This window comes from Ictidomys tridecemlineatus, chromosome 5 (genome assembly GCF_052094955.1).
Source record: "Ictidomys tridecemlineatus isolate mIctTri1 chromosome 5, mIctTri1.hap1, whole genome shotgun sequence".
NCBI lineage: Eukaryota > Metazoa > Chordata > Mammalia > Rodentia > Sciuridae > Ictidomys > Ictidomys tridecemlineatus.
In genome coordinates, this window is record NC_135481.1 from 175,658,279 (window position 1) to 175,674,122 (window position 15,844).

General features: G+C 42.4%; 2 protein-coding genes across 10 annotated transcripts in view; one reads left to right on the top strand and one right to left on the bottom strand.

Moving 5' to 3' along the window:
• Bcl2l1 (BCL2 like 1) overlaps positions 1 to 1,530 on the bottom strand; it is a 53,497-nt gene extending 51,967 nt beyond the window's left edge. For 2 of the 4 annotated variants that reach the window (XM_013356493.4, XM_021723242.3), the window contains exon 1: positions 1,307 to 1,530. The gene's annotated coding sequence lies outside the window, so the exon portion shown is untranslated. Of the gene's footprint in view, positions 1 to 185; positions 596 to 1,306 lie in introns of those variants that run through there. The other 2 variants (XM_005320577.5, XM_005320576.5) reach the window with 1 other exon arrangement.
• An 11,467-nt stretch (positions 1,531 to 12,997) lies between these two features.
• The window catches only part of Tpx2 (TPX2 microtubule nucleation factor), a 54,818-nt gene continuing 51,971 nt past the window's right edge, over positions 12,998 to 15,844 (top strand). For all 6 annotated transcript variants that reach the window (XM_021723244.3, XM_078051582.1, XM_013356500.4 and 3 more), the window contains exon 1: positions 12,998 to 13,125. The gene's annotated coding sequence lies outside the window, so the exon portion shown is untranslated. The remainder of the gene's footprint in view (positions 13,126 to 15,844) is intronic.

The window sequence follows — 15,844 nt, forward strand, 5'->3', positions numbered from 1 at the left end:
TGGCTCTTGTGAAGGTCTGGGTCCAGGTTCCAAGAGACTTCAATGAAGTCAAATTGAAAGGACCAGCAGGCTCTGAATCATCCCATCGGTCTCTTTCACCCCGGCCACCCCCTTTTCTCTGAAATACCTTCCTCGGAAAGTCACCCCCATGGGCAGTCTGCACCCCCCCCTCCCGCACCACCTACATTCAAATCCGTCTCAGGCGACAGCAGGCAGGTGCAGCCCCCGGAAGATCTTTTGTATCATAGGTCGGGAGAGGAGGTGGCGGCCGGGTTGCCGGTAACTCAGCCGGCCTCACGGCGGCTGGCAAAAAAACCAGCTCCAGCCAGAGGGATCATGCGACCTGGTAGGCTGGGAGCCCAAAAGGCGACACAGGAATTGCGAAGCTCAGGAACCTGCCCCCTCGCTGGCTTCCTCCTCGCATCGCCAGGATCGAGGACAGCCTCTCCGCTCGGCAACCGCGGCCTCCAGCCACCCGGGAGCCCAGCCCCCTCGCTCTTGCACGCCCCTTGGCTCTCCGCCTCCTACTGGGAGTCAGGAGAACTCTCCCGGAGGTGGCTGGTATGGGTTCAGTGGAGTTTTTTTTTTTTCCCCCCTCCTATTTAAGTACCAGCCCTGGGTGAGGCTTCCGAAACCCTGAAGGGACGTCTCAATGGGTCTCAAGGTTTCGATGAACGATGCAGGGGGAGGAAATCTGCCCCGGATCTGCGATCTGACTTTGGAAAGGCCACCCCCGGGCCTTTCCGGGAGGCTGAAGGCCAGAGACCCCCCACACACGTCGCTGGTTTTCTTTGAATTCCCCAAAGGCCCTGGATGTGGCGGTGGGGGATTGCCAGGTCCTCCATTCCCCGCCCGGACACAATGGCCGCCGGCGCCCTGCACAAAGACGGGGTGAAGAGGAGGCGCTGGGCCTCTCCTCCAGTCAAGAAGAGGGGTCGAGGCCTGCTCTAGGCCCCTCACAGCTGAGACCACGTTTTCCTGGGGACAGGCCCAACGCGGCTCTCTGGAGCCCCAGGGAGGGCTCAGGGGCTGGGAGAAGCACCTCTCCCGAGCCCAGGATGGGTGGGCTACCGCCTTGCGGCTTCTCGCGCTTCCTAGGCCGGGTACCCGCCGAGCCACCGCCCCGTTGCTAGGCAACCGCCCTCCCTCAGGGGCGCCCCCTAGACCTTTCTGGGAGGAGGGGTCTCGCCCCCGGCGGCCCGCCCCATCAGAACCAATCAGCGAGTCCAGTCGGCAAGGAAGCGGGACGGCGAAAGTTCCCATTGGGCGCAGCGCCTGTCACGCACAGGGGAGGCGGCGCTCTCACCTGCGAGCCCAGCGAGCCGTGGGGGGCCACATCCCCCTTCATCGGCCGGGTGGTTTCCAAACGGCAGGGCTCTTCACAGCCGAGTTCCGAGCCACAGACCCGGGCCGGCCTACCTGGCGGACTGCTCACGCCGTCTGTCTCGAACAAGCCGGCCTCAGTTTCCCCTGAAGAGACCGGGGGGAACTTGCAAGCTCAGTCACTTCCGGTGCCGAGGCGGCGCGCGCGAGCCCGAGACGCAAAGGGAGCGCGCGCCTTAAATGATTGGCGTCAAGACCTGGGATAGAGCACCCCCTTGCGGAAGGCCTAAGGAATCCCTAGACGCAAAGAATCAATGTTTATATTCACATTTCCATTCATTCGTTCAAATTCATCCATCCATAGTTTGTATACAAAAGAAAAAAAAAAAAGGCCACGTTGTGCCTAAACACTTTTTTCTCTGAAGTCCAAGCTCTGCTAATTGGGCAAGTTTCTCAGCTGCACTGTATCTTCATTTCCTCAACTATAAATGGGTAATAGAACCAGCCTCTTTTACTGATTGCAAAGATTAAGTAAATCCCGCAGAACAGTATATGGTCCGTAATCTATGCTGCATCAATTCATTGAGCAAATGGTTATTGTTTGGGTTGCTGAAGATAGAGCTTTAGGATCAAGGCATGGTCTCGCTTTCACTAAAACTTGTCTAGAGGTAGAGTAATCGCAAATAGTGACTAATGCTATGAAAACAGTAAATTAGGGTATTGTAATGAAAATGGTAAAGAGAGGGTCTTCTTTAGAGTGGGTGGTCTAAGATGTAAGCCCCACTTTTCCTGCCGAGAGAGGCATTTTCAATAATTTTTATGTAGGGTGGCCAGGGCTGGGCTCTTTGCAAAGATGATTGAATCCAGGTATTTGTTTGTTTCCTTGTGATGCTAGGCAAGTATTCTACCACTGAGCTACATCCCCAGTCCTGAACCCAAGATTGAAAATGCAACGGATGGTTAAGCGCCTAGGCAACATCAATTTAGGCAGAGGGAAGCACATATGCAAATATTGTAAGTTAGGAAGATGTTGGCTTGTCCCAAAAGCTGAAACAGAAGCAGTGTGGCTAGAATGAGGGCAAGTATAGTAGGGAAGAAGTTGGAAAATTGACCTTGGAAATGAACTGAAATTGATTCTAAAAATTGAAGCTTTGTTGTTATTGTTGTTTGTTTTGTTCAGTTGGTTCTCTCTCTCTCTCTCTCTCTCTCTCTCTCTCTCTCTCTCTCTCATAACAATACTGGGGATTGAACCTACCACTGAACTACACCCTGAGACCTTTTTATTTTTTAGAGATATGTTCTCACTAAGTTATCCAGGCTGGCTTGAACTTGTGATCCTCCTGTCTCAGCTTCAAGATGACTAGAATTATAGGCATGCACCACCGCACCTGGTTCAAATTACTTTTAAAGAGGATATAGCTGGCATCACCTCATGTGCCAAAGAAATCATATAAAGGAGTGTGGACTCATTTTAAATTTTAAATTTTGAAACAGAGTCTCCCTAAATTGCTAAGTCTAGCCTCAAAATTGTGAATCTCATGCCTCAGCCTCCTGGATAGCTGAGATTACAGGTGTGTGCCACCTTGCCCAGTGAAAATATTTTATGTTAATTTAGTTGATTAAAAATAGATATATACTGGGGCTGGGATTGCAGCTCAGTGGTAGAATGTGTGCCTAGTATGTGCGAGGCACTGGGTTTGATGAAGCACTGGGTTCGATTCTCAGCATTGCATATAAATAAGTAAAAGTCCATCAACAACTTAAAAAAAAAAAGATATATCCTGTTCTGCAGAATCACAGCCTTTGGGACTGGAGTCTCCTGTGTTTCTTTGTCAGCAAAGCAAAGCAATAAACTTTCTTTCTTTTTCCTTTTTCTAAATATATATATATATATATATCCTCAGGGTGTAGTTTAGTAACAGAGTACCAGCTTAGTATTCACAAGGCCCTGGGAAGGAAAGGGTACAGAAACCTAAATAAAAAAGAGCATGGAGTGGAAATTAAGTCCTCTTCCACCTGCTTTTCAGTCCCCACTTTCCATCACATAGGTATAGGTCATCACTCATAACCTCTTTCTTGGTTTGCGTTCCCAAGGTGTGTTCAAGAGAATATTCATGTGTATAAAAGTTGTAGTCAAGCAGTAGCCTGGTATAAACACTTCTGTACTTTGCTTTTTACACTAGGCTCTACATTTTGAAGATGGCTCAACTTTTTTTTTTTTCTTTTTTAGTACCAGGGAGTGAACGCAGGGGTTCTCAACACAGCTACATCTCTGACCCTTCTTTTATTTTTTGAGATGGGTTTTGCTAAGTTGATTAGGGTCTTGCTAAGTTGCTGAGGCTTGTTTCAAACATATGATCCTCCTGCCTCAGTCTCCTGCTGGGATTACAGGCATGCACTCCCCACCCCCTCAGAATTGTATGTGTGTGTGTTTATGGTGTTGGTGATTGAACCTGAGGGAGCTCAGGCATGTTAAGCTTTTTTTTTGGCGGGGGGGTGCTGGGGATTGAACCAAGGGCCTAGTGCATGCCAGGCAAGCACTTTACCAACTGAGCTATATCCCTAGCCCAACCATGCTCTTTTGCTGCTGTGCTATACCCCCAGATCCTCATAAAAATTAGCTTTAGCACTGAAAGTGTAGCTCTGTGGCAGAGGGAATACATAGCATGTGAAAGGCCCTGGGTTTGATCCACAGCATCTCAAAAAATAATAACTTTATAAGGACACATTGTGATCTAATTGCCCATTCCTGTACTTGAGGACATCAGTTTTCACCTGATTGGCAAGGATAAAAAAGGTTGATAACACAATTTATAGTGTTATAGGTACTTGGGTTGAACCCAGGTGTGCTTAACCACTGAGTTACATTTTCAGTACTTTTTATTTTGAGACAGGATCTTGCTAAGTTGCTGAGGCTGGCCTTGAACTTTCGATCCTCCTGCCTCAGCCTTCTGAGTAGCTAAAATTATAGTCATGGGCCATCATGGCCCAACATTAGTTACTTTTGTTTTATTTTGATGAATATTGACAAAGTAATCCATGTAGCTTTTTTCTTGTTTTGATTGGTACCAGGGATTGAACTCAGGGGTGCTCAGCCTCTGAACCACATCCCCAGTCCTATTTTGTATTTTCTTTAGAGACAGTGTCTCACTGAGTTGCTTAGTACCTTGCTGTTGCTGAGGCTGGTTTAGAACTTGCAATCCTCCTGCCTCAGCCTCCCAAGCTATTGGGATTGTAAGCCTGTGCCACCACACACACAGCTGTATCTATTTATTCTCTCATCATTAAATAAGAGTGCTTATTTCCTCACATCTTGAACTATACATTGTGTTATCAAACTTTTTTTTTTTTTTTTTTTTTTTTAGTTGTGGTTGGACACAATGCCTTTATTTTATTTATTTTTTCATGGGGTGCTCATGGGGCCTGTCATGTGCTAGGCGAGCGCTCTATAGCTGAACCACAACCCCAGCCCAATCTCAGAACTTTTTACATTAGTTTATTTTGATACAGGATCTCCCTAAGTTGCTGAGGCTGACTTTATTTATTTATTTATTTTTTTTTAAAGAGAGAGTGAGAGAGGGGGACAGAGAGAGAGAGAATTTTAACATTTATTTATTTTCTCTTAGTTCTCGGCGGACACAACATCTTTGTTGGTATGTGGTGCTGCTGAAGATCGAACCCGGGCCGCACGCATGCTAGGCGAGCGCGCTACCGCTTGAGCCACATCCCCAGCCCCGTGTTATCAAACTTTTTTATCCTTGCCATCAGGTGAAAACTGAGAGGCACCTTTATTTTTCATTTCTTTTTATTACTGCGAGTGAGCTTAAGCAATATATCATATGTTTTAGTTCTTCTGGAAGGGTGGATCTTGAATTCTCCATTTATATTTTTTATTGTTTGCTCCTTTTTCAGTTCGTCTTCCTATTCAACTTTTTTCTCATTACTTGTTTTTTTTACATATGAATAATAGATACTTTTCCAATTTATTATCATGGAAAAAGCTTTTATTTTCTATGTGTCTTAATTTATCAGTTTTTCTAGGTTTTATGTCATACTTAAAAAAAAAAATTCTTGAGGCTGGGATTGTGGCTCAGTGGTAGAGCGCTTGCCTACCGTGTGGGAGGCACTGGGTTTGATCCTCAGCACCACATAAATGTAAAATAAAGATATTGTCCACCTAAAACTAAAAAATAATATTAAAAAAATTCTCCAGTTCAATATTATAAAAAAACACTCTCGGTTTCTTCTAATTTTTATGTGGTTTCATCTTTTACGTTTAAATACACTGAACACTCTCTTAATATGAAGTGTGAGGTAGAAATCAAAAACTTTTTTCCAAATGACTATCGAGTTATGATCATATTGTCATCATCTTTTCCCTACTGACTTGAAATACCTTCATTGTCAGAAACTACATTCCTAAGTATATTGGGTCAATTTTGAACTTTCTATTTTATTCCATAGGTTGGGAGTACATAGCTCAGTGGTAGAGCCCTTGCCTAATATGCATGAGGCCCTGATTTGTTCCCAGCATGGTTAAAAAAAAAAAAAAAAAAAAAGAGGCTATTTTGTTCCATGGTAGGGTTTAAACTGGCGTGGAATGTGATCTGATTTAATTTTTGAAACCTGTGGTGTGGCAATTATTTCAATGAGAAGTAGGATTATGTAAGTCTCAAGTGTGCTTTTGGAGCCCAGCAGAGGGCAGATAAATTCTGTCTAGAGATCATAGACTTGTGATTCTTCTGTGTTTGTTTGTTTGTTTTGTTTTTGTGTGGTGCTGGGATTAGAACTCAGGGTCTTGTGTGTGGTGTGAGAGGCAAGCACTTTACTAGCTGAGCTACATCCCCAGCCCAATATTGCAAAAATTTATTTTGGGTCTTCATCTCTGTTTCCTAACATCCTTGGAATTTTCAAAGTGGTGTCTTTCCAAATACAGCTGACTGATGGTTGACAGCCCCTTGATAGCTTTAGGATGGGGTCTGTCCAGGACAGGCCAAGGCAGGAATAGAGGGTTGGGACTTGTAGCCCCATCCTGGAGGAGTGGGCTGAAGGTGAAGTTGATCTTCAGTGGCCAATGATTTAATCAATCATATTTGTACCATGAAGCCTCCATAATGCTAACCCCCCAAAAAAGATAGATATTGAAGAGCTTCAAAAATTTAAGATAACCATTGCACATTAACAGGGGAGGGTGCAGTATGAACCCAGGTAACAGGATGAAATTGCCATCTTGAAAGAGTAGAATGTTTTTATTACATTGAATTGTATATATGTACACGTTTTTGCCTCATTATTATTTATCTCATACATTTCATGTGTGTGTGTATATATATATATTTATGCATATATAAGCATATATATTTGTATTATAACTAATAAAATCAGTTTTTAGAAGACTAGAAAGAACTGAGCATGGTGGTGCAATGCCTGTAATTCCAGCTACTCAAGAGACTGAGGCAGAGAACCACAGTTTGAGGCCAGCCTGGGTAATGACTGGTAAAGACTGTGTTTCAAAATAAAAAAGCAAAATGGCTTGAAGGGGCTAGGGATGTAGCTAAGTGGTAGATCACCGTTGGGATCAATCCCCAGCACCACATTAAAAAAAAAAAAAGAAGAAGAAAGAAAGAAAATAAAAATAAAAACAGAAGGAAATATGGTAAAACGCCAATAGTGGAGATGTTGTTACTAAAGGATTGGTAATTGCTTTTCTTTTCTTAATTGATGCTGGGGATTGAACCCTGGGCCTCACAAATGCTAGGTAAGCACTCTATCATTGAACTACACCTCCAATCCTTTCTTATTTTTTTATTTTGAGAAGGAGTCTCACTAAGTTGCCACCACTGGTCTTGAACTTTCTATCCTTCCCCAGTAGCTAGCATTATTATTATTTTTTTTAAAGACAGAGATGAGATGAGAGAGAGAATTTTTTAATATTTATTTTTTAGTTCTCGGTGGACACAACATCTTTGTTTGTTTGTATGTGGTGCTGAGGATCGAACCCGGGCCGCATGCATGCCAGGCAAGCGCGCTACCACTTGAGCCACATCCCCAGCCCAGTAGCTAGCATTATAGGTGTGTGCCACCATACCTTGCATACGTGACATTGTAATAGCCTCTGTAGTTGGCTTTCTTGAGTTCAAATTCTGATTTTGTCACACACAAACTGAATAATCTTGGAGAAGCTATCCACCTTCCTGAGCCTCAATTTCCCCAAACTATAAAACGGTTATGGTGATATTACCTACTTGCAGGGTTATTTTAATAAAACCAGTTAATAGTTTTAAAGTACTTCGAATAGTGCCCAGTACATGGTGTACCAGCTATTATTACTCTCTCACACACACACACGGGAAAAATGGAGTATTATCTTGCATATTTCAAAAATGATTTTATAATGAATTTATATCAATCAACAATTCATTTTTTTAACTAGAAAACATTCCATAAGGGCTGGGCATGTAGCTCAGTGGTATAGCACTTACCTATATCATGTGCAAGGTGCTTGGTTCAATCCCTAGCTTTATAAAACAATAAAAACAAAGAAATAAAAACAGTAAATGATGTAGCAGATTAGGAGGTGATAAATGCAGAACTATTTGCTGACCAGGCCCCAAAGTATGAATGGCAAGAAGAGGAGGAAGACACGATAGTGAGGCAAAGGGAGGGCAGGGGGCTTCCTAGGCTATGGGTACCCCAATTTCAGAACACATATACAACCACCGCCACATAGCAGGCAGGCTCAGTCAGGGATGGGGGTACATTGTTTTATAGGAGGAAGGAAGGGGCAGCAGAGCTGTGCTTATAGGGTCTGTGAGGCACAAGGTGCTCAGTGAATGGTTAACTGAATGAATGAATGAATGAATGAATGAGGTAATGCCAAGAAACCAGGAAGTGTGCAAGAACTCCCAGATCCTTCCAAATCAACAAGTTGGTCTGGGCAAGAGCTTCCTCTTCTGTCATTCCTTCTGCATCCATTACATTCTAGGCTGAGGCTCAAGTTCCCATTCTGCAGGAGCACACTAGGAGGTCTCAAATCTCTAAAGTAGAAATTTTAGTGCTGGAAGAAAGCAGACTCATCTGGTCCAGTCTGTTGCAATTTCAACCATGACTGAGGGAGGGGACAAGAGTAGAAATAAGGGGCTGGGGTTGTAGTTCAGTGGTTGAGCGCTTGCCTCACGTGTGTGAGGCACTGGGTTCAATCCTCAGTGCACATAAAAAAATAAATAAAACAAAGATATCATGTCCATCTACAACTAAAAAAAAAATGTTAAAAAAGAGAAGTCCATTAAAATAGTTTGTTGTGTTGTAGAGTTGTTGTGAAAAACTCTAAATCCCCTAAACTTTCATAAATAGGAGAATATTTCATAAGACCGCCTATAGAATGGAATACTAAGCAGCAGTTAAAGAGTTCCAGGGATTTGGGCTGACAGGGAGGTATCTTTGAGACACCAGGGATTGAACCCAGTCCTTTTTACTTTTATTTATTTATTTATTTATTATTTTGAGACAAGGTCTCACTAAATTGCTGGGGCTGGCCTTGAACTTGGGATTCTCCTGCCTCAGCTTCTTGAGTTGCTGGAATTGCAAGGGTGTACCACTGCACCTAGCATTATTTACTTATTTACCTTTTTAATATTTTTCTTCTCCACTAGGATATCAGCTCCATGAAGATAGGATTTTGTCTCTCTCTCTCTCTCTCTCTCTCTCTCTCTCTCTCTCTCTCTCTCTCTTTCTTTCTTGATACCAGGAATTGAACTCAGGGGCACTTGACCACTGAGCCACATCCCCAGCCCTATTTTGTATTTTATTTAGACACAGGGTCTCACTGATTTGCTTAGATCCTTGCTTTTGCTGAGGCTGGCTTTGAACTCTGCCTCAGCCTCCCAAGCAACTGGGATCATAGGCATGCACCACCACGCCCAGCAGGATTTTGTCTCTTTTGATTGCAGATCCCTGATTTTAGCACAATGACTGGCACTTAGTAGGCACCCAGTAAATGCTGCAGCAACTGTGCCTGTGTGTGGGTGTGGATGAGTCTCTCCTGGAAATCTTAGGTCATAGGGCATATACATTTGATTTTTATTTTTTCAGTAATGGGGACTGAACCCAGAGCCTTGTACATGCTAGACAATTTTTCTATTTCAAAGCCATATCCCCAGCAGAATTTAAAATTTTATTTTGAGACTGATTTTAGCTAAATTTTCCAGGTTGGTCTTGAACTGGCCATCCTCTTGCCTCAGCCTCCTGAGTAGCCCGGATTACAAGTGTGTGCCACTGGCCCTGGCTATTTCTGGACACTTAAACTCTTCTACTGATTTTTTTCCCTTTAATTTCTATAGCAATACAATGGTTTAAAAAAATTTTTAATTGTAGAAAATTTCAAGGGGCTGGGGTTTTGGCTTAGCGATAGAGTGCTCGCCTAGCATGTGCGAGGCCCTGGGTTCGATCCTCAGCACCACATATAAAATAAATAAGTAAAATAAAGGTATTGTGTCAACTACAACTAAAAAATATTAAAAAAAAGAAAATTTCAAACACATACATGGGTGTATGAATATACTTTTGTATCATGAACCTATCTCTCAGCTTCAGCAATTATCAACTGTGGCTCATCTTCTTTCATCTAATCTCCCATCTACTTCCTTCTACTGAATTCTACCAATTATCTGAAGCAAATTTTAGAAACATTTCACCTCTCCCATTTCTATATATTATGTGCTAGGGATTAAACTCAGGGCTTCACACATGATAGGCAAGAACTCTACCACTGAATTACATCTCCAGCTCTATATAGTATGTCTACAACACAAGGACACTTAAGCAAACCCGAGTGCTGGGGCTACTGCTTAGTGGTAGAGCATCTGCTTAGCATATGTGAGCACCTGGGTTTGATCCACAGTGCCATAAAAAGCAAAAAACTAAGAGCAATTCTATATTTTGATTTATTTTTTTTTTAAATTTTTATTTTAAAATATTTATTCTTAAGTTTTAGGTGGACACAATATCTTTACTTTACATTTAGGAGGATTGAACCCAGTGCCTCCTGCATGCTAGGTAGGCACTCTACCACTGAGCCACAATCCCAGCTCCAATTCAGATATTTTTTCCTGTTGAATTTTCCTGTCTAATTTTTGTTGATTTGCACCTCCATGGTTCGAATGAAACAAACCATATAAAAATTAATATATATATATATATATATATATATATATAGAGAGAGAGAGAGAGAGAGAGACAGAGTCATATAAAAATGACTATATATACCATATAAAAATGACCATATATATATATATTATTTTTTTTAACCTTTATTTTATTTTTTCATCTTTATGTCGTGCTGAGGATTGAACCCAGGGCCCTGCACATGCTAGGTGAGTGCTCCACCACTGAGCCACAACCCCAGTCCCTACTTTTATATATTAATACGGTGAAATCTGGTATGTCAACTCTCTTTGTCGGGATTAAGAATGTTGTTCAGTGATAAAGTGCTTGCCTAGCATGTGCAAGGCCCTGGGTTCCATCTCTAGCACTGTAAATAAATATACAAATAATAAAAATTTTAAAAAATTCTCCGTGTTAAAAGGAAAAGTCCTAGACAAATTTAATAATTTAGTTGAGCAAAGATCCATTCTTTCTTTTGGGTTATTTGGGATTGAACCAAGTGGCACTTAACCACTGAGTTACATTCCCATCCCTTTCTATTTTTTTATTTAGAGACAGGGTCTTGTTAAACTGCTGAGTGTGGCTTTGAACTCGAGATCCTTCTGCCTCAATCTCCTGAGCTGCTGGGATTACAGGCTTGTGCTAATGTCCTGGCAGATTCTTGAAAGAGTAGCTGTCAGAACCAGAACAGGTTTTAAAACTCCAGCATGCAACATGATCAGGAAGCATTTATGGACTGAAAACAAAAAAGTGAGGTACAGAGATAGCTTAATTGATTATAGGTCATATTTTGCTTTATTTGAATCAGTTGGATGCCTGCAAATTGTTGAAGCTCCGCTGCTGTCATTGACTGAGACAGCTGTTTGTTCTAAGAGTACAGTGTACTCCTAAATTCCTTTACCTACTAACTAGGTCCTAGTTCCATATGTAAAGACTTCAGTGCTGAGCCATCCTCAGGCCAAATTTAATTTAGTACCCCTATCATTTTTCAACACTCAAATGCCACTTTATTTATTTTTTGGGGGTACTGGGGGTTGAACCCAGGGGTGCTTTACCACTAAGCTGCACCTCCAGACTTTTTTATAATTGTTATTTTTAAATTTTGAAACTGGGTCTTGTTAAATTGTTGAGGCTGGCCTTGAATTTGCCATCCTCATGTCTAAGCCTCAGGAGTTGCTGGGATTACAGGTGTGTGCTCACATACCCTGCTCAGATGTCACTTCTTGTGCATTTCCGCTTCTATATAAATTTACTTTATAATCATTAAGAAGTTCCAGCTGGGCCTGGTGGACACGCCTATGATTCTAGCGGCTCAGGAGGCTGAGGCAGGAGGATGGTGGGTTCAAAGCTAGCCTCAGCAACAGCAAGGCGCTAAGCAACTCAGTGAGACGCTGTCTGTAAATAAAATACTACAAAACAGGGCTGGAGATGTGGCTCAGTGGTCGTGTGCCACTGAGTTCAAAACGCGGTACCCCGCCCCCACCCCCAAAAAAGTTCCATGCCAAAACTTCTTGGGATTTACATTAGAATTGCCTTGAAATTTTAATTTGGAGATTTAACATCTTTAAAATAGTATCTCTCCATCCATTATATAACTTCATTTAATTCTTACAATTTTTTTAATATTTATTTTTTAGTTATAACTGGACACAACATCTTTATTTTATTTATTTTTTATTATGTGGTGCTGAAGATCGAACCCAGGGCCTCCCACGTGCTAGACGAGCGCTCTACCACCAAGCTACAACCCCAGCCCCTTCATTTAATTTTTAATGGCTATTCAACCAAGTTTTAGTTTTAATTCAAGTTAATTTGTTAAATTGTAGCTTTTGTTGCTATTATAAATAAGGTCTTTTGTTGTTCTCATTATTTTCTAATTGATGATGTATAAAAAGAACAGACATTCTCCACTCAAATCCCATCTCCATTTATGGCAGTTTTAGATAGATTTACTCAACATTTCTTGGCCTGTGTTTGTTCCTTTATAGCACGGAAATAACAAAGCCAAGGATGCGTTTGGATAATGAAGACGAATCACCAAATAAACCACGACTTTCAGCCAGTTAAGATCAGGGGTAGGACTGGAGAAACAGGCTGAGAAATGCTTTCATGATGAGGAAGGAAGCTGGGGAAAATTTTATGTTGTATTTAGGAAACTGCCTAATGAAATGAAGTGAATTCCCATAAATATTCAAAACAACGCACAAATACAGCGACTACTTTTAAAAAATAAAATTGGAAAATATTTTCTTCTTGAATGCGTTGGGGAAGTCCAGAATGAGTGTCCTTCTGTGATCTTAACAGACTCCCTACTTCTTAGTTGGTACCACCTTTCCTAAGTAGCTAGAGCAGAGCATTCCGGGTTTTGTAGTAGAGGAGTTGTTCCTATGGGCTCACAAGGGCGCTGGAGACTATATTTCCCAGAAGCCTCTCGGGCCGGTTGTTTGCTCGTCCCTCCTCCTGACTTCCGGCGTCGCTGCGTTCTCAAGAGCCAATCGAGAGACTGGGGTGGCTCGTTCTTGGAGCTCTGATTGGTGCATTCGACCAAGCTGCCTGGGTTCAAATTTTCAACGGTACTGAATGATCCCCGCGGCGGGCTGGCGGCGCTTGATTGTCAGAACCGTGCCTAGGCGAAGCGAGGTGAGCGGTGGGAAGGGAACTGCGAACGGCTGGGGCGCGGGGCTTCCCTTCTCCCCGACTTTCGAACGTCTGAGAGGTCGCCCCCCCCTTAGCCCTGTGAGCGTCTCTGGGCCGGGCCTCTGAGGCGGTTGCGGGGTTGGGGCGCCGCCTAGGCGGGGGCTTCGGGCCATCCTTCTTTTGGTGACAGGGTTTTGCGGTAAGGCGGCCTGGGAAACCGGGTGGAGAAGAATTTGCGGGAGGCTGTCGGCCAACCACAACGTTAACGACCACTTTTATTGTTCTTGCGGCGCCAACCGGTGGGAAGCGTTTTGCGGACCAAGCCATCCGCGTGCGATTTTTCACTTGATTTTTGCACCAGTGAGTTAGGTGCTATTTTTCACTTTACAGAGACGGAAACCGAGGTCTACGATCTGTATAAGTTTCGAGAAGCGGGTGAAATAGCGGCTCCGCCCTCAAGAAATGAGGCGTTTGGTGAAGGAAAACAAAGGTGGTCGCACGCCACCACATTTCAGGACGATTGGGCTGGGGCTCGGGCTCGGGCTGGGGCTGGGGCTCGGGTTCGGGTTCGGGCTCGGGCTCGGGCTCGGGCTCTGTGGCTGAGCGCTCGCCTAGGACGTTCGAGGACCTGGGTTCGATCCTCGGCACCACATAAAAAATGAATAAAGGTGTTGTGTCCAACTGCAACTAAAAAAAAAAAAGATTGTGTAAGATAAAAAGGTGTGCAAACATAATAGAGGGGGAGAGTGTAATGTCACTTGAATTCGTCTTGTTGGGAACTTAAAGTTATCCATATTTGTTTATCCCTCCTCCTTGGTATGAGTTACTAGTTTTGCCTTTCTAATTTCCTTTCTTAGAATATTTATAGATGTATAGGAGGGGAAAGGGAACCGGAACCAGATTATAATATTGAAGAATTGACATAACTTTTATTTTCTATTTCTTTCTCTCTCGTTCCTTTGTACTGGGATTCAGCCCAGGGGCGCTTTGTTTCCGAGCTTACACCCCCAAACCTTTTTTTTTTTTAAATTTTTTTATTTTGAGGCAGGGTCTTTGTGTTACCGAGGTTGGCCTTGAATTAGCGATCCTCCTACCTTAAACTCTGTTTCTTGATATATGGTTTCTTTTTCTGATGTGAAAATTTCTAAGTAGTTTAGTAGCAGAGACTCCCCAAACCATTCCTGCTTAGAAGAAGATTTTTAAGTTCATCTATTGGTGTACTTCCTGGTTCAGGCTTAGCTTGTTTTGACATCCCGTGGCCTTTGAATTGAATTTTTCTCACTCATCAGATGTTAAAAATAAATAGAAGTGCTTTTTTTTGGGGGGGGGTACATATGCTGCTGCAATAAGAAATTCTTGTGTGTATTGGCCTCAGTGTATTACACAACATGTCATGCCACCCCCAAATTAAATTTGAGTACCTTTGGTTGGTTTGGGTGTCTCAGTATTGTCATTCTTTTTTTCCCCCCATTTGTAGATGGACACAATACCTTTATTTTTATGTGTTGTTGAGAATTGAACCCAGTGCCTCACATACACAAGGCAAGAGCTCTATGACTGAGCTGCAACTCCATCCCTAAGTTGTCATTCTTTGTTCAAATTTTTTTTGGCTCCCTGCTACTACTTCGCCAATTAATTGAGGGTGTACTATGTGCTTAGATTGATGTATTCAAGAGCTTTCTGGTATGCTTGGAGACAAATAGATTTAATTCATATTGCTAAGTGACAACAAGACAAGACAGCATCTGAGTGCTCTACTGTTTGTTATTATAAGTGTTCTGGCAGTTTAGAGGTGGCTTTGTGAAGTAGCTGGGATGCAGATTGGCTCATTGAGAGGGAGTTTGATTAGACAGGGACTGGAGCAGCACTGAGGGACTGGAGCAGTACTGGTGCATAGGAATCACCCACTAAATATCTGTTGAATACAAAGGAGAGATCTGCCTAAATCACTACAAAATTACAGATATGAAAAACTGAATTGTATTCAAATAGGGTTGTTGTTTTGTTTGTTTAAACCTTCAAATTAATCACATAAAATGGGTTTATTTTGATCACGATTATCCTTAAATATGTACAATCCAACCTTCATAAAAGTAATTAATCCTACAGTTGCAATTAAACTTGTCCAGGAGAAGGTATTATCAGGAAAGTTCTTCATTTAGATACTGAAAGAGTTTCAGAGTTCTATGTTGCCTATGTATTTTTTCCTTCAACTTTTTCTGGGCTTCTCTACTCCCTATCTCCCTTCCTACCCACCCCCTCTTTTTTTGACATGCTGGGAAAGAAGAAAGGAATGGAATTTAAATGTCCTTTGACAAACTTCATTTTCTTTGCCATGGCTGAAGTTAGGAAACAGACTTGACCATAGGGCAATTGAACAGCCCAAGGAATTCTGTGGAGAAATCTGTATTTAATACAGAGACATACAGATGAGCAGCCTGAAATATTTTGTGAAAAAAGGGATAGATAACTGGGAAGGGATTCTGATATTGTTTGTCAAGGAAAACTTGGTAAAGTAGAAAGAAATTAAAAGATTAATGAAAAAGGTGTAAAATTATAAATAGGAAAGATAGTAAAAGTTTGTTTATATTTTAAGTGAGCCTGATGTTTGAATAGAAGTACACACTACCACCTTTAGGTGTTAGTGTTCCTAAATGGCAGGCTTTGGAAATGTTGCTTTAATGTGAGACTATGGAATACAAAGACACCAGAAGACAGCAAA